The sequence below is a fragment of the Myodes glareolus genome, chromosome 14, assembly GCF_982192425.1.
Source record: "Myodes glareolus chromosome 14, mMyoGla1.1, whole genome shotgun sequence".
NCBI classification, from domain to species: domain Eukaryota; kingdom Metazoa; phylum Chordata; class Mammalia; order Rodentia; family Cricetidae; genus Myodes; species Myodes glareolus.
Window position 1 is genome coordinate 67,137,133 of NC_142039.1, and position 22,235 is coordinate 67,159,367.

Consider the following 22,235-nt stretch of genomic DNA (forward strand, 5'->3'; position numbering starts at 1 on the left):
GAGTTTCTATTGCTGTAACGAACACCATAACCAAAAGCAGCACTTAGCAGGGGAGAGAGCTTATTTCAGCTTACAACTCTCAGGTCACACTCCATCACCGAGGGAAGCCTGGGCAGGACACTTTGGGAGGTCCCAAGTCCAAAGAGCACAGTACTGACTTTGGCAAAGGATCCAGTCTCATTGGAGCATGGCAGGAGCACTCACAAGACAGTGAGATCATGTGACTAGATGTGATTCCCGTGTGACCAAGAAAAGGCCGGCTTTATTATTAGCTCTCACCAGAGAACTAATCTAGGTCCCACAAAAATCCCACTAATTCTTCAGAGAGTAACGCCCCCTAATGACAGAATCACTGCTACGAGGCCCCACCGCTTCCCAGTTCCAGCACCGCCCTTTGCACACTAAGGACCACACTTCTAGTGCAGTACCCTGTGGAGGAACCAAAACAGCACACGTGTGAATCCACTGGTCAAGGGACACTTAGGGGAGGCAGCGGGGTACTAGTTCAAAGGAGTACAGGGTGAGAAAGACTGCAGACTGGAGCTTCCAACGCTGATAGTGAAGATGAGAATTTGCTGCAGAGAGCAGGTAGTGGGGTGCAGGGTTGGGAGCAGGGTATATAACATTTCTAAGAGGAAACTCTGGGGGAACTGGGCTCTGGCTAAACCCACTAACAGGATTCTTGTTGAAGGCAGGCCAGGGTGACTGGGCACCTAGGGGTAGGGCATGGAGGGTGAGGTCGTCTGTCAGATGCTGAAGCTGCACATGTGTTCTAGAGAAACCAAGAAAGCAAAACCTTTCTGGAACAAGTCCCCCCAAGAACCTGGCTAGGGTGGCCTGCGTGGGACTCTCACACAGGATAAGTTTTGGAAAAGGACATTTTCTTTTCAGTTTCCTAATTTTCCAGGTGCTCCATCAATCGGTCACCTCATTGGCCTCCTTCCCCCGGGATTGGCTGGCCTTCCTGCTTGGGGAAATCAGAAGGCATCATTAGAATCTCCCTGGTGCTTAGCCAGACGGTGTGAGAGCAGCTCAACCACAAATCTGTGGCCCTGAATATAGCCACAGTCCTCACACCGAGGGAGTGGGGTCTACTCCTCAGCTGTGCTAGCTCGTATCCACGGGTCTTAACTTCCCCAGTCCAGGGCTCCTTGGATCAAAGACCCAGGGTTTTTGATAGAGGACAAGTTTCTTTCCAGAAGAGATCTGAACCCAAGAATGTGCACACACACCAAGGCACTGGCGTTCTAACACACCCCAACCTTCTCTCAAAATAGATGGGATCACTTCCCTTTGATGTAGCAAAGGGACGCTTGGAAACAAGTCAGGTTTGACAGATTCCATCAGAAAAAATAAAAGAAATCCCTCTTTAGTCTTCACTCCGTGTGACCAGTTACCTCTATTTTAAACACTGCTTTAAACGCTCCTCATTTGGAAGCTACTTCGCACCATTCATGCCATTGAATTCTGTTCCTTGTTCTCCCAGATTAGACCTATTCTAAATTTGCTTCCTGTTTTCAGAAATAAGGAGGAGGGAAAAGGGTGTCTGTAAAACAATGAAGCCCCTAATCGGGGGCCTCAATCCCACAGATGTCTTCAGAGAAACACTGCAGGCAGAAAGGGAGACATGCAAGTACCAGGAACAGAGTTCAAGCCCCGGAACCTATGTTGAAGAAAGCAGGTGTGATAGCATGTGCTTGGGATCCTGGCAAGGCAGGCACACCTAGGATGCCTAGGGGTCACTGACCAATTAGCCTAGCCATTAGGGGAGTTCCAGGTCACAGTGAGAGATCCTGCCTTAGAAAACAAGGTGGGAGGATCCCAAGGAATGACACTGGAGACTGACTGCTAGCCTCCAAATGCACACACAGGCAGCATGACTGGCAAAGAAGGGGACATGATCTGAATTGAGTCTGTCCTGACATAGCTGTAGGTACCAAGGTCTTTTTCCCTTCTTCCTGGTGATTCGCAGGGCCATGTGACCTCCGGCTCCATGGAGATTCTGCACTAGCACTGGCTTGAGGGGATAGCTTAGGAAGAACCTGGCTCTCTTTGTTATGGTGATTCCACCTGTAATCAAGGTTCTAGCAGTGGGCTCCACACACCTGGCCCCTCCCAGCTGATTCTGCCTGAGGCGCCTTCTCCTGCTCCTGATGGGAGGAGGCCTTGCCCTTTCGATCCTCCTTGCCCACTGGTATAAATACCCGCCTTGAGTTTAATAAAGTGGCCATTTACTCTTGGTAAGTGAGCAGCTCTCTTTTTGTGTGTGTCTGTTTTAAACCCTCAGGACAATCGTCCATTCTTGTGGGCCCAAGTTCGGGAAGGCACGTGCCTGGATCGGGTGTGGGTATCCACACAAAGAGGCGGGGTCCTACAGATGGCGTCCCTCGCGTCGGCTTTGAAGAAGAACTGAAGAACTGCGTCCTGCCGTTAGTGGATCCACCACGAGAACCCCAAAAGAGGTGAGGGTCACCCCACGATCCGGAATCTGGCCAGTTTTGTAGTGTGCAATTGTGCACGTATGATAAGGGGGTGAATAAGCGTGATATGTGAAATATGGGTGCCGAAAGGTCTGATCCGGAGCTGAAGGCCAGTGGGCAAATCAGCTGCTAAATTTCATAAAGAGACTAGGCACCAGGATTAAATGACACTGCACTAGAGACTGCTTAGACTAATTTAAAACTCGGTCCCTGGCTCTCATATGCAGGGAACTTTAATTTTTGCCTAAGAGCACAGGCTGGGCGCAGTTAGCTCCCGGCGGGAATCCGTTCCCAAGGCAACAGGGCCAATGTAACTGGTGACTAGCAAAGTAAATAGCCGAGGGCCCATATAGGTGCAGGCCTCAGGCTGAGAGAGGATTAAAGATATATTTGTAAGTTCTATTAAGAGTTTTTGAGTAACAAAAGAACAGCTTCACAGAGCTTGTCTTTCAGGGAGACTAGAAAGCTCCCATGCATGTTTGAATGCGGGTCACAGGACCGTACTTGGCCATTCACCGTGGCTGAGGTTCTGCAAGGTGCACTTAGGAGCAGAGAAACAGGCTGCTGGATGGCACAGAGAGGAGCGCAGCCGGCCGCCAGGCCCTGCCTATGAGTGGCGGGGCCATTTCAAGCAGGCCAAGGAGGGTTAAAAACGCAGCGGTGTGCCAGTACACTCAGCCGCGGGTGCAAACTCATCCGGGAGACACAGCCGCGCTGACCAGACGCAGAAAGGCAGTCGCAAAAGGCAGTGGCACGTACGCTGGCTCCCTCACCCAAGGTGGCCGGTGAGCGGTGGGCCACAGGGACCTAGGACAGGGCACAATGCCGGTTATGGCGGCGCCTGAGCAGACAGATAAAAAAAAGAGAGTGCTAGGCGGCCAGGAAAAGCGGCGATGCCTGACTGAGGGTGACCATGGCAGCGACTGACTGCAACAGGGACGTGGCGGGCGTGCTAGGCGCCTGGCGGACTCCAGTGCCTCCCGGGCGGGGGCTACGGGAGGAAGGCGCAGGGCAACACAGGGTGCGGCGCCCAGCCTTTCGGCGGGGCCCGCGGCTTTTTGGAGGACTGTTCTGACACCTGAGCTGGCTTGGAGGACTTGCCTGGACAACAGAGGCAGCCCACAAAAAGCGACAATAGCCAGGCCTTGGTGGTACAAAGAATAGTTAAAATCCTCCCGCCAAAACTCAGGTGACAGTTTGCAGTCGGAGCGGAGCGGGTCTGTGTCCCGCCCCCCGCTGTGCAGCGCAGCTTCAACAGTTTTAAGTTAGAAACTGTAATAGATTTAAAGGTTATACAGACCCAAAAGAGGTTAGCTAAATCTTGGGATGGTTTGTTGCCTAATTTTCTAAAAATCCAAACTGTGCCAGTTTGCATTTCCACTAGTGGTGGAGGAGTTTCTCTTAAGTAAAGTTATGAGCAGTATTTAATCTTAATCATGTTTAAGGGATAAGATAGAGTCAAGAGTCATTTTGATTCACACTTCTCCAATGATTAAAGATGTTATATTTGAGGATTTTTTAAATGTTTTTAGTCATTTTTAAGTTTGTCTAATGAGAGTTTTCAGTTTAGGTTTGTTGCATATATTTTAATTTTATTAATTGCTCTTGGAGGACTATTTATGGAGTCCTTATATTTTTTATATGGATTGATGACTGACAAAGATTTCCAAATCTGTAGCCAGATATGTCTATCCTATTAATTATTTCTCTAATGTTGGCGGGAGGCAATGTGCCCCCATAAAGGTAACAATTTTAATAATTCTGTCCAGTTATGTAAATGCTCATGTACTGGATCAGATAATTATTTTCTGCCCCTGGTAAAGTTCCAGGCGGGGCTGATTCTAAAAGATGTTTTGAGGCTGACCATTCAGCCCAGTTCAAAACCTGCTATGATGGTGCAGGCCAATAAAAAAATGATGTTTTGAGGTTGGCTAATTCAGTCCAATATTTAGGCCAGTTGCAATGACACAGGTCAATGGAATTTGCTCCTTGGAGACAGAGACCTACAGATCTCTATGTGTCCAAGACCTGCTTGGTTGTAGTTTAGATCCTAAACAGCTAAGCACATCGCTCCCAGAGACTGACGAGGGGAGCCAATTTCAATGGTGCACGCAGACAGGATTTGCCTTGGCTAACATCTGACAAGGTCCAGATCGTGTACTAATGTACACGGTCTGGACTGGGTTTTGATTTGGGGAAGAGGAGCGGTTTGTGTATTTCCACAGAATGCAGAGCTCCCGATCTGCGTCCCTGAGTGATTGGTGCGGACCGTGGATTCCTCTACTCAGAGACCTGAGGACGAGGCGAGATCAAGAGATCCCACGGACACGGCGGCAGAGGCTGCAGCGGAGTTGGCAGATTCCTGAGAGATGATCCAGCGCCTGATTTTACCCCTTTCCCAGCTTTCTGTCTTGCTCTGCCTTGATCTGTCGGTTTCAGCCAAGGCTGCTTGACCCCCTGAGGGGAAAACAGCTACTTCCCCTGCCTTGTTTGCAGTGTTGGGTGCTCAAGGCTAAAACCTTGCCAGATAGACAGAATTACCATAACAAGTAATTTAAATTCACAATTGGACGCTGTAGTTAATCTTTACAACTGGGTGTGGATTTTGACCTCTGCCGGTCGCAGGTTAAGATTTTGCTGCTTTTTCTCGGACCCCGGAATACAAAATTGCTAATTGGCTCTAATTTAGTTTGACTAGTCATACCAGGGGTCCCATTTGCCGGTGCTGTAGCCCTACTCAAGGGCTCTTTCTGAGCAAACGTTTCAGATATTGTGCAAGCACTGTCTCTTCCAGGAATGCTTATGTGTACGTACGCTGGAGCCTCTTCACCTGGTCAATGGCTTCAGGTCCACCACGGCCTGGCCCTAGTAGGCGTTCGCCTCGGAGTATCTTTCAGCATAAATGTGGCTGGATTCAATGTATGACTAGTGAAGCAATGACGGGTTTATTGCACGGGGGGGAGCGGTCTCGCCTAAGACAAGGAGTGCGTTTGGACCTGAACACATTCCCGTAGACGGGTTTAGAGAACTGACCCAACGACCGACATGCCTAAGACAGCTGCTAGTCATCATATTTAATATATATAGTTAAAGGGAGACTTGTAGGTACCAAGGTCTTTTTCCCTTCTTCCTGGTGATTCGCAGGGCCATGTGACCTCCGGCTCCCTGGAGATTCTGCACTAGCATTGGCTTGAGGGGATAGCTTAGGAAGAACCTGGCTCTCTTTGTTATGGTGATTCCACCTGTAATCAAGGTTCTAGCAGTGGGCTCCACACACCTGGCCCCTCCCAGCTGATTCTGCCTGAGGCGCCGGGGCCTTTAATCCCCTTCTCCTGCTCCTGATGGGAGGAGGCCTTGCCCTTTCGATCCTCCTTGCCCACTGGTATAAATACCAGTTTAATAAAGTGGCCATTTACTCTTGGTAAGTGAGCAGCTCTCTTTTTGTGTGTGTCTGTTTAAACCCTCAGGACAATCGTCCATTCTCGTGGGCCCGAGTTCGGGAAGGCGCGTGCCTGGATCAGGTGTGGGTATCCACACGAAGAGGCAGGGTCCTACACATAGCCTGTCAAGAAAGCATGTAGGATGAAGGCAGCTGAAGCATGATTAATAAAAACCCAGAGACAGATTGGGGTTCAACCTAAAGACCAGAAAGCAAAGTAGCCAGCCACTGACTCTTCCCTCAATCTCAGTCTGAAAATAGCGGTCCCGCCTCTAGGAATCTCGGAATGAGACTGTGACTGAGAGCTGTCTCCTCCCGTTTTATATTCCTGTCTAGGACTGGGATTAAAGGCATGTACTACCCGGTTTCCGTGACAAACTAATGTGGCTACTGGAAATAAAAGTGTATGTCACCATTGCCTGTGTCTGTAAGGCTGCCCAGTGTGGCTGTTTTACTCTCTGACCTTCAGGCAAGCTTTATTTATTAAAACACAAATGAAATGCCACTACAGGCAGCTGGGACTCCCTGGCTCTCTGGACGTGGAGGCAGACGATCCTCACTGCATAAGCCAAGCCCCGAATCTCTTTTCACCAGGCCCTGAGTTCCGAGGAGACACCTGTAGTCAATCTTCTTATTCTCAGACAGCTGAACATCTGATAGAACAAGTATAGACAACTTCTGGGGCGTCTCTACCAGCTCACCTGTGATTCTGATGGAGGGGTGTATCTACCAGCTCACCTATGACTCTGATGGAGGGGTGTCCCTACCACCTCACCTGTGAATCTGATGGTGGGGTATCTCTACAAGCTCACCTATGACTCTGATGGCAGGGTGTCTCTACCAGCTCACCTGTGACTCTGATGGAGGGGTGTCCCTACCACCTCACCTGTGAATCTGATGGTGGGGTGTCTCTACAAGCTCACCTGTGACTCTGATGGCCTTTCTTCTCTCATGTTGGAAAACTACTACTTTTTGTTGCTGTGATCAAAGAGACTTAGATAAGAAAGTTCACTTTGGCTTCCCGTTCCAGAGGGCAAGTCTGTAATGGCAGGGAAGGCATGGCAGCGGGTTGCAGGAGTAAGAAGCTGGCTGACCACATACCTTTCCACACACAGGAAGCAGAGGAAGAGTGAACGGGAAGTGACAAGAAACCATAAACCCTTAAAGCCTGTCCCCAGTCTTATAACCTCCTCTAGCAAGGCTCCATCATATAAAGGTTCCATAACTTCCCAAATAACACTGTCAACTAGAGGCCAAGTGCTCAAATACATGAGCCTACAGGGGCCAACCTGCATTTAAACCATCACAGCCATCAAACACATGAAGGTCTAAGGTGACTTCCTAGTGTCATTTGCCAAGATAACCCCAGGTGCCAGGCAGCCCTCCGCCCATGCAAACAGAAACAGCTGCTTCCAGCTTAAGTCCAGTGGGTGTTTGATTAAAAGCCAATGACTTAAGTCACAGCTGTAGAAAGCCCACTAGGACAGATAGCTAGACAAGAAATGACCAATAATTGATGGATGACAGATGAGAGATAGAGGATTGGCAGATAGATAGATAGATAGATAGATAGATAGATAGATAGATAGATAGATAGGAAGGATAGGATAGAAAGACCAATAATAAATGCATAGGTGGATAGTAGATGGATTAATAGATGATATAGACGATAATGGATAGATGATAAAATACAATCTAGGTAATTTATAGGTAGATGAGAGAGAAGTAAATAATAGTTAGATCACAGATGACTAATATAGGTCAGTGAGAGATGATAGATTAGATAGAATATTTTGCAGCCCTGTTCTTTCAATCATTAAATTGATTAACGTGTATCTGCTGTGTGTCTAATAGGGCCAGCACCACGCTGCCTAGAAATCAAAGGGGAAGTGGAGCAGTCTGGTTCTCAGAAGCTCTTGGTTCGGGAACTGTCCTTCATCAGATCAGTGTGTGCCTTGTGTTCAATGACACCACCAGGCTTAGCAATTACAGGGACATCTGATCCACAGAAATGGGGGCTGGGCAGTATTTTGAAGCCACATTCAGTGGTGATCCACATCTCCAAAGACTCCTTCTGGTGTCCATGTGTATCAGAATGCTGAGGTAAGGAATGGTATGTGATGTGTGCCTAGCTCTGTTCCCACCCAGTGCAGTGGGAGTTAAAGCCTAGCATGACGGCTGAGCACATTACTCCTGTGTAGCTCCTCAGAATCATACATGATGAGGGTGATTGGGTTCTAATGTTGGTATCATCCTAGCGTTTCCAAAGGTATCCCTCAGTATGAGTTAGGAACCTGGCTCTGAACTGGGAGGTGGCACTGCCCACCTTTAATCCCAGCACTCAGGAGGTACAGGTAAGCAGTTATTTGTGAGTTTGAGGCCAGCCTGATCTACAGAGCGAGTTCCAAGATAGGCTCCAAAGCTACACAGAGAAACCCTGTCTGAAAAACCAAAAGAATAAAATAAAAATAAACCTGGCTCAGACTGAGTTCCAAGAAGATAAAGCAAAAATGACCCCAGCCTGTGTTAGTCAAAGCTGGAAGATAACCCTGGTCTATCTCTCCACCCCACCATCCCATCTTCCAGTGCCCAATCAATAAACAAAACCATCAGAATGGTAAACAGCTACGTGCTGGACACTGCCTCATACTCTGAAGGCTAACTTGAAATAAGGCAGCTACACTCTAGTTCTGCTTGGGTTAAAGTCGCCTTTGAATCTCTTTCCCTATGGCCCAGAACACACACTTCTGGCAGTAAGTTTGGGACTGGATTTCTCCAGAACATTGTGAATCAGGAATGTGAAATACCAGTCTCACTGCTGACACTTGTAATTGTGATAGTTAACTGTGTTTTTCTGTAACAATTCCCCCAACTTCTCTCTCTCTCTCTCTCTCTCTCTCTCTCTCTCTCTCTCTCCCACACACCTGTGTGTGTGTGTGTGTGTGTGTGTGTGTGTGTGTGTGTAGCCAAAGGTCTATCTCAGATGTGGATCCTCCAGATCCATCTATCATGTTTGTTTAAATACAGGGTCTCTTACTATCCTGGGACTTGGCAATTAGGCCAAGGTGACTGGCCAGCGAGCCCCAGGGACCTACCTGTTCCCACCACATGCTGAGATTACAAGTCTGAACCACTACATGTATCTTTTTAACTTGGGTTCTAGGGATCAAAGCCAGGTGCTTGTGCTTGTAAGATGAGCACTTTACCAAGAGAGTCACCCCACAACCACTTCCCCAGCCCTGAGAACCTGTAACACATCAGCTAGAGTTAGGATTCTCTGCAAATGGCAAGCAAACTCCAAGCAGTTTTCTCTTACTCTAGAGAGGAGTGGGTTTTTCTCACATCGGAAACCAAACCCAGAAGGTTGAGCCTCACCCATTTTCCAGACACCAAACAGGGGACGAACAAAGAAGACAGCCAGGAGCGCAGGCTGCTGGAGCGTGAGGTCGGCTTCAGAGAGGAAAAGGAGGCGGGGATGGTGATACAGGCCTGTAATTCCAGCGCTCTGGGGGCTGAGGCAGAAGGATCACAAATCCAAGGCCAGTTTAGGCTGTCTCGAGAGATCCTGTCTCAAACAGGGGTTCGGGAGATGGCTCAACAGAACGTGCTTGTTACATACACATGAAGTCCCAAGTTTGAGTTCCGGAAGCCATATTAAAAATAATAACTTCTGGGTGGGGTGGGGTGGGGTGTGGTGGTCTACAGGGAGGTTGAGACCAGATAATCCCACAGATTTGATGCTCAGTCAGGTTAGCCCAATCCAGGCGCAGTGAGAGAGTTTATCAAGGTGGAAGGCCGGGCACGGTAGCACACTCCTTTAATTCCAGCCCTTGGGAGGCAGAGGCAGGTGGATATCTGTGAGTTTGAGGCCGGCCTGGTCTCCAAAGAGAGTTCCAGGACAACCAGGACTACAAGATAGACAGACCGTGTCTCAAAAAGCAATTAATTAGTTAATTAGTTAGTTAGATAAGGTAGAAAGTCATAAGAGACACCAGATGTTGATTTCTGGCCTCTACACACGGATGCACATATACCACATACATATGCACAAAAAGAAATACATACATGAATATACAATACACACACACACACACACACACACACACACACACAGTGTAAAAAGTACCAAGGTGAACTAGCCTGACCTGCACTGTGACCTCATACAGGCTGCAAAGGAGGCCGGGAAACACAGTTCTCCCTCCGCATGGGTCACTGAAAGTAAATCACACTGAAGCAGACAGTGTGGGTGATAATGGGCTACCGACTTTCTTTCTCGCTTCGTGACTTCTGAATATTCCAAGTTCTTTCCCGAAGTAACAATTCAGATGCTACTGGTGACTTAGACAGTCTCCATCGATTTATTTCAACATTTCAAACCGCTTCCCTAGTTCGTCAGCATTCACAGCGAATTCTAAATTGATCCCCCTCGTTCCATCTATGCCTATCCAACATTCACTAAGTTTAAAAATATTACTGACTAAAATAAAGCATATTGTACACTAAACGTTGGTACTGAATTTGCTAATTTTTATGAGATATATATCAATTAAGAATGTTTAACACAATAATTAGCACACCGCCATACTGTTGGCAGCAATTCAGTGTAATTCTACATGGCAGGACTTCTTGAAATGCATCTATTTTAGCTGGGGTTCTGCTCCCTCTTTCTACACCAATGAGACGCTCTCCCCTCAGCCACTCCATCTGCTCATTGGAATTTTGTTTTCAGAAACCATGGTAACACGTGTTTTGCCATAACACAGAGTGAACGAATCCATTCCAGTTTCTCTGGGCAGCATGAAGTCTTCTGCAAAACACAAAAGCAATAAAATTACTGGAAGAAGTAGATGGTAAGAAAATCACGGACATTTTGGGATTGATGGGCTTCTTCAAACAACACCTAGAGGGTCTTTATAACGCGTTCATTTTGAGTTTTCAGAAGTGAGTTCAGTTCTCTGCTCTCTCCGGTGTCGGGGTATAATTAGAGTCCGTCTGGGAGGAAGCAGTTCCTGTCTTGTGCTGCTATTACCCTTCAGAGCCACCTGCCTCTCTATCCCCTCCTCCCTTATCTACCTCAAGTTCCTCCACAAGGGGGGCGACAGGCTTAGAAGGGCCTGCTCTTCTGAAGTGTTGTCATGTAGAAACACATGTGTAGTCACGTTCATTGACATAACAGTTCTCTTCTGTCCCTTTTGAGTGCATGTTTTTGATACTGCCCATGTGTTACAGAACGTGATCATCCCTTTCCCTCCCTCTCTCTCTCTCTCTCTCTCTCTCTCTGTGTGTGTGTGTGTGTGTGTGTGTGTGTGTGTGTGTGTATAAGTCAGAGGCTGATGCCAAAATGTTCTCCTTTTGTGTGCACAAGGGGTGCATATGGTGTGTCCGCATGTGTGGGGCACAAGTGTGGGGCGTAAGTGTGGTTGTGCATTAGTGCCTGTGTGTGGAAGACGAAAATGGACATCTGATATCTTCTTCAATCACTCTGCACTTTATATATTGAGTCATGGCCAACCACTTAACCCCCAAATCACCAATTTGGCTAATTTAGCCATCCATCTTGCCCCCAGGGATGTCCTGTCTCTGCACTATGAGGGCTAGGATTTACAGATGGACCACTGTAGTGTTAATGCGGACTAGCACCCAATCTCCAGTCACCCAGATTATACAGCAAGTGATTTACCCACCAAAGCATGCCCCCAAGTCCTGCACCATCTCATTCTAATTACCCATCTGCACTAATGTCAGTACACGGGCCATCTCAACTCCCTACCACACAGCAGCACCATGACAATATTATGAGTGTCCTTTCCTCAGTCTGTGTGTGTCTCAGAGAAAAAGGTCACCCCCAGCCTTTCCTTCAGTTGGTCCTGCTTGTCAGAGCCCTAGAAGAAAGAGGATGAGATCTTCCCCTTCAGCAACTAGAGGAGTTTAAAATAGAGATTCTGCAAGGGATGGCCTGGTAACCCCAGAAGCTGGCACAGTGCCCTGGGACTGGTGGCATGGCCGCTGTGACAGCCCTGGACCCTTACACAAGGGGAAGAGTCTTAGAAAGGATCACCCTGCAGCACCGGGGTCCCCTCCCTTGTTTGCCATTCCCATAGGGAGAATCCACAGGATGGCGGCATAGGGACAAAGTGAAGAGGTGGTGACCTCAGAAAGGCATGGATAAAGCCAGCCGGGTTCTATGTTTCCAAGTGTGCTAATTTAGCTCCCCCCCAAATTTCAGCACATACCTAGTCAAGAGGGTTTCTGGGTAGTTGTGGCCCTGTAAACAGTTTTTACAATTTGGAGAGTTCCTTGACCAGAATTTTTTGCTCTATCGGTTCTGGAAAATACCACAGCCACAATGAAATGTTAATTATCATTCTGCACTTTGCAGAGTGCCTGCTCTTATCTGGGTACAAGGCCCCCAGAGCTCTATCTATAGTCAGTTCAATTAAATTCTCTGAGGTGCAGGCGGCTAAGACCTCTGGAACCCCAGCTCTGGCAGTGGAGACAGACTGATATACCTGGAGTTCATTGGCCAGCCAGTCTCTCAGAATTAACAAGTCTTAGATTCCTGTGTTCTGGCCCTGTCCTCATGTATCCTTTCCTCACATATGGAGACAGAGAGAGGAAGAGACAGAGAAGCACTCTGGTGTCTTCCTCTTTTTGTGGTCTCCACCAGAGTAGGGCTCTGACCTCGTGGCCCCACCAACCCTTCCACACCATCTACATATACAGAAAACATGAAACTCTTGAAGAAGCACACTTTGTCCCATAATGCCATTCCATTTTTTGACTTAACAAAAAAGACCTCTGAATAACTAATTGTGTAAGAGAGCCTAGAAACTGACGGAGTGCACTCTGCAGAAGGGAATATAAGTGAGCCCGACCATGTGGATGGCTGATGCTCACTGGATAGCCAGGACCCTTCCTTGATACTCTAAGACTGTAAACTTATTCTATAAAAACAATTGGCATTCAAATATTTAAATGCAGGGATATCCAGAGGGAGCAGCTTAAAATAATAAAAACCCAGAAACATGTCCAAAGCAGAGTTGTTTAAATAAATATTACTGTATTAGCATTCTGAAGGTCCAGGCAGTGATTTTAAAAGGTGCTGCAGAGTGAGATTTAATGTCCGAAGATATTAGCAAGTGCAAGCATGGTCTGTGAATGAGTCAACCTGACATGTATGTACAAAGTCTGTGTGTTATAGTGCTCATGCATGGGTGCACTGGGTGTGTGAGTATGAGGATGTGTATTCAGGTTTTAGTGCTGAGAAGTGTATGTATGGGCACCTCTGAGTCCAGCCTCAGTGTCCCTTCCAGGTTCAGAAGACTCAGAGCAAGCATAGGACTTAGTGGGATCTGAGGGCGAAAATGAACTCCTCTTTATGTACTTTTCTGTACTGGTTTCTTTATTCTTTTCCTGCTGTTCTCTTCTCTGTTCTGTAAAGTCTCCGGTTTATATACACAAGCAAACACAAGCAATTCTCCGAGTTTGGACGTCCCTTTATCTTTGAAGGTCCCAAGTAGGATCTATCTGAAAGACTCCTGTCCTGACTGCATGTCCTGACAAATGGAAGATAGTTGCAGGGAGGTGGCTTCTAATGTGACATGGCTGCAGGAGCCAAGGTTTCTGGCTATGTGACTAAATTCTCTCACTGGAGGTCCCACAGGATAGGGGAAGCCATCAAGTAAACAAAAGAAGGAGGCAGACTTTTAAATGCCCACAGTCCTTGTGGGACAAATAGATCTAGTTATGAAACGTGTCCCAATATATATTCTATATATCAGAATTATATAGCTAAATGAAAATTCATCTTCCTGGCCACCCACAGATATATGTGCCCATAAGATTACATATACACATCACATAAGATTATACACTACAATGCAGGTTTTGGGGAGACACCAAGCTGCTTCAGCAAAAGTGAACAACAGTTTCCAGAGTCAATGGTCCCGCAGACCTTGTCTGGACAGGATTAATCTTCCATCAGCTAACCATCCCCTGGTGGGTTGGCATCTGAACACTAGTTACCACCTGCACCTCAGGGCCTGTGACATGTATGGATCAGACTGTGAGTATGTGTGTGTGCGCGCGCACATGTGTGTGGGTGAGTGTGTGGGATATGAGTGTGTAGGCTGTATGAATACATAAGTGTGTGTGAGCATGTGGAATGTGTGAGTATGGATATACAGGAGTGTATGTGGGAGGTATGTGTGAGGATGAGAGTGTGGTGTGTATGAGTATGAAGATGTGAGGGGGTGAGTGTGGGATTGTGAGCATGGGGTGCAGGGTATGGATGTGTAGAGTGTGAGAGTACGTCAGGTTAGTCAGCCTTAATGGGTAGTCCAGCGGTGGTGGCACATGCCTTTAGTCCCAGCACTCTGGAGGCAGAGGAAGGTGGATCTCTGAGTTCAAGGCCAGCCTGATCTACAAAGCAAGTTCCAGAACAGCCAGGACTATACAGAGAAACGTTATGGTATCCTGAAAAACAACAAAAAACACACAAACAAAACAGCACCTCCCACAAATTAGCATGGAATATTTTTTTAAAAACTGTTTTCCCTGAAAACTGTCGCTTATAATGTTGTAGTAACTAAGAGACAGAGCCAGGAAAACATTTTAGCACATCTGCAAGTTGGCACCACCTGAACCTTTCTTGGTAACCATGGTAACCACTGGTATGTGGGTAAAAATGAAACAAAGGCATTAACTTTTAATGCTTGTATAAGCTAGTCTAATCAGTCTTTGCCTGAGCCCAGACATTTCTGCAAAAATGAAAAAAATTAAAGACGTGAGTTGGAGAATTTAAATGAGGACCCTATGGGGGGAGAACACGGAAGTTCTGAATAACCAGAACTAATCTGCTTCAACCTTAAAAGCACCGGTAGCGCGGCATCGGAAGATTTTAGGGAAGTTTGATCTGTGTGGAACACAGGCGAAGACGAGGATGCAAGAACACTTGGGACAGATCAAAGCTACGCTTCAACCTGGAAATGGTTTAACTCTAACTGACATCGTGGGCTCTTATTTATAGGGTGTTTTGTCTGCATGTAGGTCTGCACCACACGTGTGCAGTGCCTGAGGAGGCCAGCAAGGATATCAGATTCCCCTGAGGCTGGAGTTGCAGGTGGTTGTGAGCCATCATGTGTGTGCCAGACCCTCTGCAAGAGCAACTAGTGTTCTTAACTGCTGAGCCGTCTCACCGAGAACGGAGATTTTGTAAAATATCTCACCGCCCAATGGCCTCTATCCCTAAAAAGCAGTTCCTTCCAGATGTAATAGGCAGCTCTGACACCCAGGACCACCCAGATTCCTAAACTGGATGCAGGGGACACATGTCGGTCGATGCTCTTCCCCCTTTAATTGTGTATCTACATGAAATCCGTTTCATAGCTGAGGTTTAGCCCTGATGAAAATCTATTTAAAAAGAACACATATTTCCCCGTTCCAAACACAAGGAATGAGCTTAGGACGACAGAGCAGGAAAGACGTTCTGTCGTGTTCTTAGTGATGAGTCTCAGACCACTCCTGCTCCCGTGGAGGCTTGCAGGGTGTTGCCATGGAGTTCCTGCATCTTGAGAACCTCGTGACTTGGCGGTGCTGCAGCTGCTCTGAGAGCATACTTCGGGAGCCTGTGCTCTGAGCTGTTCACTATGACCAGCATCGTCTCTGCCATCTTTATTTCCTCTACTCTTTCATTGCAGGGTCGCATTGAGTAAATACCGCACTGGGCTAGCTTCTGTTTTCCAAGACAGTGTGCTTTTGAGGTTCATGTAAATGTAATTGACAGAAACGTATATATTTAAGCTGTACGGTGTTGTATTTTGATGGGTATGTGTACGTTTTTAAATAATTGCCACAATGAAGCCATTAACACATCCATTGCTTCACACAGCTGCTAGTTTCTTTGTATGTGGTGAGAACGCCTGAAATATCCTCCCTCAGTCAAGTTCAAGTGCACAGTCCAGCAGCACCAGCTACAGACAGCCATTTGGACATTCGGTGTTCAAAATGCGTCCATCTTATACACCTGTAACTGGATCGCCTTTAGTGCCAACCTCATTCCTCCTCCTCCAATCCCTGGCAGCTACCACTCTACCTCTGCTTTCTTGAGCCCAATATATTTGATCCCATATACAACCAAGGTCATGTATCCTTCCTGCATTTGGCTTATTTTACTTAGCACAATGCCCTCCACATTCGATCATACCTTCATACATGGAATATCACCTCCGTTTTCAAGGCTGCATAATATTCCTCAGACTATTTTCTCATATAGTCATCTATTCATACATTGCCACACAAGCCCCTACCACAGCTACCGTGAACAGCCCTGCAATGAACACAGGTTGCAGGGATCCAATCCCCAATTTCATTTTCTTGAAGTTCTCTGGGTCACAAAGCATTTTTTTTAACTTCTTAAAGACACTTCATACTGCTTTCTACAATAGTATACGCTTTCCACCAACAGTGCACAATAGTTGGTTTCCTCACCAACACTTGGCATCTGCTGTGGTTTGTCCCTGACAAGCTTAGTTCCTCTGTGGCTGTGAGGGGGCAGAAACTCTAAGAAAAAGGTGGTGGAGGGGGAAGTGAGTAGGTTACTGGAATTCTACCCTTGTTATGATGGATCTGGATTCATAGAGTTGGCGAAGTCTCCCAGGAGGGGCTCTGGGTCCTTAAAAGTGGAAGCCTGGCCTCGCCCTAGCCCACTGCTTCCTGCCTTGCTTTCGCCATTAGAGGGCCACCTGCCCGGGATGACATTTCGGGTCAAGCAAATGTCAGCATCGTGTTCTTGAACCACCAGAGCTGTGAGTTGATGCCTCTTTCTTTATATTTACTTGGTAACTATTATCCTTCATCTTATTGGTCGATGTTATTCTACTATGTTAGTTTGGGTGTGCATTTTCTGGTTAGTGTTATTGATCACCTTTTCAGATGCATGTCTTTGGGGGAAATGTATTGTCAAATTCTGTCCCCTTTTGTTACTTTGTGTGGGGTTTGAGACCAAGCTGAGTTCTTACTGTATTTAGACATTACCCACTGTTCGGGTGTCTAGCTTGTGTTTTTCTCTTTCCGTGGGTTGTCTTCTGTTTTATTTTTCCTTCGCCACACAGTGAATTTTTAGTTTCATGCAATCCCATTTGTCATTTTTGTTTTTACTGCCTGCAGCTTGGGAATTATATTTTTAAAATATTGTCCAGGCCAATGGCATGAAACATTTTCTCTGTTTTCTTTGATTAGTTTTACAGTGTCGACTCTTATGTTTTTATTAATCCATGTCTGGTTATTTTTTGCATTGATGTGAGATTAGCTTCACCCAGGAATTGGGACTCTCCACTTTGCCCACACCATTCACTGCAGAGACTCTGCTTTCTCTGCACACGGTCTTGCCACTGCTGTTGAAAATCCCTTGACTGTAAGTGGGAGCATTTCCATCTGGCTCTCCCTTCTTTCCCATTGAACGAGTTAACTGTTTCTATTACTGTGACTTATTTCTAAGCAGAAATACCTTATTCTTGCTTGAGATTTCTATAACCACACAGAGTATTTTATGGCTGTGTGGCAACTTTAGGATGATTATTTGCTTTTATTTCTGTGAGAAATGTCTTTGAAATATTGGCATGTTGCATTGACCAGAGCCAATGCCAGCCCCGGTTACACAGATGCTAGCTAGCCCTGTGGACAGTATTGATGTTCTAATGATATTAATCCCGCCAATCTGTAAGCGCAAGCTGTCTTTCCCTTAGGTGAGTCTTCATTGACTCTCACTGAAGTGTCTTCTAGTTTCCAGAGAGCAGGCATCTCCCCTCCCCAGGTAGGTCCATTCCTAGGTGTCTTGTTCTTTTTGATGTTATTGCAAATGGAACTTCTCAAATTTTCTTTTCTTTTTTTTTTGAATAGTACATTGCTTCTGTATGGAAATACAACTAGTTTTTGCATTTTGATTTTTTATCATACAACTTTACTAAATTCACTTATTGGCTCTATGTATTTTTCCTGTGGTGTCTTTAATGTTACAGTTCAGGTCTTCTGAAAAAGAATTTTACTTCTTTCTAGTGGGGATGTCTTTTATTTCATTACATAATTACTCTAGCTAGAACTTCTTGTGCCATGTTGAATACAAAGCTAAGAAGATGCTCTTATCTTATGTCAGATCACAGGGGAAAGAAAGACTCTCAGCCCTTTCTCATAGAGCACAGTGTCAGCCATGAGTTAGGATTCAAAATCCAAGCTAAAATACATTTCTCTCTCACTGTATCTCCTCTTTCTGTCTCTATATCTCCATTTATCTTTTTATTCAGTCTTTCTATATGGTGTAGTCTAGCCTTGAATTTATGGGCTCAAGAAATTCTCCTATTTCTGCCTCCCCAGGAGGTGGGACCCCAGGCATGATACACCATAACTGACTAGTTTGTTGAATTTTTATCTTTTTATTTTATTTTATATATTGTTATTTTAGAGACAGGGTTTCCTCTGTAGTTATTGGTGCCTGTCCTGGAACTAGCTCTTGTAGACCAGGCTGGCCTTGAACTCACAGAGATCTGCCTGCCTCTGCCTCCCAAGTGCTGGGATTAAAGGCATGCGCCACCACTGTCCGGCTTATATATTTTTTAAAATGTTGTATTTTAGTTGGGCATGGTGGCATATGCCTATAACTCCAGCACTTAGAAAGCTAGGTAGCTGTATAGTGAGTTTGAAGTCAATTTGGGCTACAAAGAGAGACCTTGCATCTAAGAAAGAGAGAGAGAGAGAGAGAGAGAGAGAGAGAGAGAGAGAGAGAGAGGAAAGAAAAGAAAGAAAAGAAAAGAGAAGAAAATAAAAAAATAGTCTTAGACATCTCATTTCTACATGTATTAGGATGACCAGTGTTATTTAGTCTATGTGGTGCATGTGCTTCTTGATTGGTGTATACTGACTGTCTTTGTGTTCCAGAGATAAGTTTCATTCAGTCATGACAATGACCCTTTTAATGTGCTATTGAATTCTGTTTGCTAGTATTTCGTTGTGGATTTTTGCATCCATGTTCATCAAAGAGATAGGCCTTTAGCTTTCTTTTCTTGTGATGGCTTTGTCTACTTTAGTATCAGGATAATGCTGGCCTTATAAAGTTTAGAAATGCTTCTGTCCTTCAAGTTTTTGAAGAGTCTAGGAAGAATTGAAATTATCTCTTTAAACATGTGTTGGTTTGACCAGTAAAGTCTCTTGCCCTGGGTCACTCTTTGTTAAGGAGTTTTTGATTAGTAATTCAATCTCTTTATTCATCTTGTTCTGTTAATATTTTTTCATATCTTTATAATTCAGTTTGATAGGCTGCATTTCTAGGAAATTATCTACTTTGTGAACATTATCTAATTTGTTAGTTCATAGCTGTAGTAATGCTGTATGGTGATCGGTGGCACTTCTGTTATACTGGTAGTTTGTAATTATATTTATGTGAGTCTGCCCACTCCCCTGCCTTCAATCTCAACACCTTTTTAAATATTTTTCAATTTTATCTGCTTAAAAAATGAACTTTGGAATGGAGAGGCAGCTCAGCTATTAAGAATGTTGCTTCACCTATAGAGGAGAGGTCTGCAATTTGGTTCTTAGCATCCAGATCAGGCAACTCACACCCATCTGAACTCCATTTCCAGGGGATCTGACGCTCTTCTGGCCTCCACAGGCATCCCTACACATGTGGTACACACAAGTGTGTGTGTGTGTGTGTGTGTGTGTGTGTGTGTGTGTGTGTGTGTGTATCTCTGTATCTCCATCCGTGGTTAACATTTTCTTCTTTTTCTTCCGTGTGTGATGGTATGGTTTGATTCCTTTCTCTTTCACTTTAATCTACCCATTCGCAGATTTTCTTAAGTTTACCATGAGGCAAACATCTCATGGTTAACAACAATGTTGTTTAAGCTGATAACTCAATTTCAATTATATATAAAAAGTCTACATTTTCCTTCTCTTGCTACAGTTTATTGATGTCACAATTTAAATTTTTATATGCCATGCCTAGGCTTTTGCTTTGTCCTTATTTTTTTTCTTGTTGAGACAAGATTATGATATACAGTATATGTTGGCTTCAAACTCAAGATACTCTTATCTCAGCTACCAGATACTGGGGTGGGTGGCCATTGTGTTCACCTATCTATAGCTCTGTCGTCCCCCCTCCCCCCGGCTTTTCGAGACAGGGTTTCTCTGTAGCACTGGAACCTGTCCTAGAACTAGCTCTTTGCAGACCAGGTTGGCCTCGAACTCACAGAGATCTGTGTACCTCTGTCTCCCGAGTGCTGGGATTAAAGTGGATTCTTTTTTTGTGGGGGGGGTAATTTCTAAATTGTCTCTAACTTTTAATAACTATATATATATATGCATATATATATGTAATCTTATTTTAAGAGCTTTGAATTCATGAGCCTGGATGCCCAAGACTTTCTTCAAGATTTGAGAATTTATCAGTTTGGGGCTATTATCTCTTCAAACGTGCTTTCTTCTGACTTTTCTTTCTCGTTTCCTTGTGGAACCCACCAGAATGCACATACTGGCTCACGTGGGGAGGTCTCAGAAATCCTATAAACTCTCTGCTCTCTTTTTGATTCTGCTTGTTTTTCTCTCTCTGACTGAAGGGATAACGTCAAGTGACCTTTTTTGAGATTAGAGTCACTCTCCTGTTTCAGCAAGCCTGCTGTTGGAACTCTCCACTACGTTTCTAAACTTCCTGTCTTCTTCAGCTCCACAAGGTCTAGCTAGTTCTTTTTTTGAAGAATTTTATCTCTTTGCTGAACTTCTCATTTTGCGCAAGGACTGATTTCATCACGTTTTTCTGTACATTCCTATCTGAATTAGGGTTCTATTGTTGCAAAAAGGCAACTCTTATAAATGAAAGCATTTAATTGGAACTGGTTTTAAGTTCCAAGGTTTACTACATTATTATCATGGCAGGAAGCATGGTGGCATGCAGGCAGACATGGTGCTGGAGAGTTAACTGAGAGATCTACATCTGGATCTACTGGCAACAGGAAGTGACAATGACACGCTGGCCAGGATTGAGCTTCTGAGACCTCAAAGGCCAACCCCTAGTGACACACTTTCTCCAACAAAGCCACACCTACTCCAACAAGGCCACACCTCCAAATAGTGCCACTCCCTTTGGCCTTATGGGAGTCATTTTGATTCAAACCACCTCAGGTCCCTTACAGTTCACTAATGTTTCTGATTTTCCATGTTCTTAAAACCTTGTGTTGCTACCTTCACATCTGGAAAAGCAGGCCTCTCCAGTTATTACTGACAGGCCTTGGAAGAGCCAGACTTACCTGAGCTAAAGATTCTGGGAGTTCCTCTGATCTTTTCTGTGGATTTACCCATTTTACCCCTTGGATTCATTACTAGGAAGGGAATATATGCCTCCTCTGAGGCTCACAAAGCTAAGTCAAGTTCTGAGCTGTTTCTTTTCTCTACCTCAGTGCCCTGACTGTTCAAGGTTAGCTGCCTGCTCCCAGTTCTGCAGAGCTGAGCAGTTACCTGCAAGCGCTGTGGACAATACACAGAAGTCATGCACACTGCACTGGGTACCCAGCTCATTGATGGCAAAAGCAATGGAAAGAAGTGCTGTGAAAGATTTTGATCACACTCCCGAGACTTGTCAATAAAGTTAAACCTTGAATCAGGGGGTGGGACCAGTGACTAACTGGAATTGGCCAGAGAGGAGTCAGCAATTTGGATACAGAAGATGCACAGGAAGGAAAGGGCAAGGTCTCAAATTTGGCTTTTTTTTTTCTTGTTTCTGGGACAAGAAGAGAGACTCATCTCTTGCAGTGTCTCTGACCAAAAACCAAGGCCAACTAGTTGCTCCTCAACCTCTCTGAGACAAGTTTTTCACCCCAGCCTTTGACAGAAGCCCTGTCATTCTGTAGCATGAGTGGCCAGCGGGGCACTGACCATGGGCTGTGAGGCCGCAGACAACAATTAGACTATCGGTAGATTTCATGCACAGCCACAAAGCTGGCAGAAAAACATCAAGGAACAGTTTCTCTGACTCAGTTTGGTCCATCATGGTGTAGAAAGCACGGAGGCAGGAGTGTGAGGCAGCTGGCCACACAATAGCCACCATCAGGAAGCAGAAAGAGAGAGGAATGCTGGTCTCTCCTCACTGGTTCTTCTTCAAGGCTAAAATCCTGGACCGTGGGCTGATATCACATTCAGGCTGAGTCTTCTTACCTCCCTTAACCTAATCTAGGTAACTCCTCGAAGATACACCCAGAGGATAACCTAATGCACATAGCACCTCATAGGCACGCCAGGAGCTCACCTTCTAGGTGACGCTAGGGACCATCAAG